This window comes from Triplophysa rosa, linkage group LG5 (assembly GCF_024868665.1).
Source record: "Triplophysa rosa linkage group LG5, Trosa_1v2, whole genome shotgun sequence".
In the NCBI taxonomy this organism is placed as follows: Eukaryota; Metazoa; Chordata; class Actinopteri; order Cypriniformes; family Nemacheilidae; genus Triplophysa; species Triplophysa rosa.
The window spans coordinates 27,115,047-27,116,684 of record NC_079894.1 but is presented as its reverse complement, the minus strand read 5'-3'; positions in this window follow the sequence as shown (position 1 = coordinate 27,116,684).

Sequence of the window (1,638 nt, the reverse complement as noted above, 5' to 3'; positions counted from 1 at the left end):
TTGTGTTGTGGTCTTTTTTTACTTTTTCAAAGTTAGGAGGTTTTCAACAGTAATAAATCCGTATTTTTTATAGTTTTAATTGAAGAGATTGTTTCCAAAATGAGATAACTCAAAAATCATGTTTTTTATTATGTTATCATGTTTTTATTGTGTTAGTTAGCTGTTTTTTTTTATTAATATGTCTTGAATCCAAACAAACCAACTGCAGTTTGATTGATATTAACTGGAATGCACAATAAAAAAATGTATAAACAGTTATCTCATTTAGGAAATAAACTCTTCATTTCTTCCTTTATCAGTTGGCAACACCTTACATTCCAGTGCCTGTAACTAATTATTTAAGAAATCATTTATTTAAGGAAAGAAAATAATTGACATTATTTATTTAAGGAAAGCATGAGAATGACTACAGTAACATAATTAACACAATCGACAAAATATTAAAAACTCTTTGCTTTATTTCATTCGTTTTTGTTCTGTATTCGTTTTTTTTGTGCTAAGTTTTCGTCAAATTCAATCCTTTGGCCAGAACCGAGCCCTTATCTCCGTGACTCTGGATCACAATGTTATCATGAGAATAGTTTGCACAGATACAGTTGTAGTTGTTGGGCATACTCAAAGAAAAATATGGCTTTGGTGCCTTTGGCTTCATTGTATCTGGTTTGATGTTTTCTCTCGCAGGTAGGGCTGAAACAATGAGAAACCGTAAATACACATTTCATAACCTCAAGGTCTCAAAGCAAAATGTCTTTAATACTATTGTGTGCCTGTGAATAGACCAGACTGTTTGCATTTGTGTATTTTCTTTTGTTGTCGCAGGACATGTGACATCCTGCTACTATTACAAATACAAGCTTCATTTACAATAAAGGGAATTTTAGCACTGATACTTGAAACAGCGTGCAATTACGATTTAAAATGGCAGCTTTTGGAACTGATGCTGACTTTTAGAATGTTCTTCAGTGTAGAAGTCATAAACTTGACATTACATTAAAGTGACAGTTCACCCAAAAATACAAATTCTGTCATCGTTTACTCGCCCTCTTGTCATTTCAAACCTATATATATATGTGACTTTCTTCCACATAACACAAAAGAAGATATTTTGAAGAATGTTGAGAAAAATAAAAGTGCTTAAAAGCGATGCCATAGAAGAACCATTTTTGGTTCCACAAAGAACAATTCAGTCAAAGATTCTTTAAAGAACCATCTCTTTCTTTTTCTAATCTGAAGAAACTTTTTCCCATAAAGAACTTTTTGTGAAACCGGAAGGTCCTTCGATGTTAAAGGTTCTTTATGGAACCATTTTGTCACAAAAGGTTCTTCTATCGCAAAGAACCTTTATTTTTAAGTGTAACTGGCCCCCAATCACTTGCATTGGTTTTGCGTCCTTACAATAGAAGTGAATGGGGTCCAGTGCTGTTGCCAACGTTCTTCAAAATATCTTCTTTTGTATTCTGCGGAAGAAAGTCACAAAGGTTTAAAATGACAAGAGGGTGAGTAATGATGACAAAATTTTTATTTTTGGGTGAACTATCACTTTAACTTTTAGACCATCACTTAATAGCCTACAGCATGAGTACAACAGTAAGAAATAATTCACTTTTAAAAGAAACAACTAAAATACCAGCGGTAAGT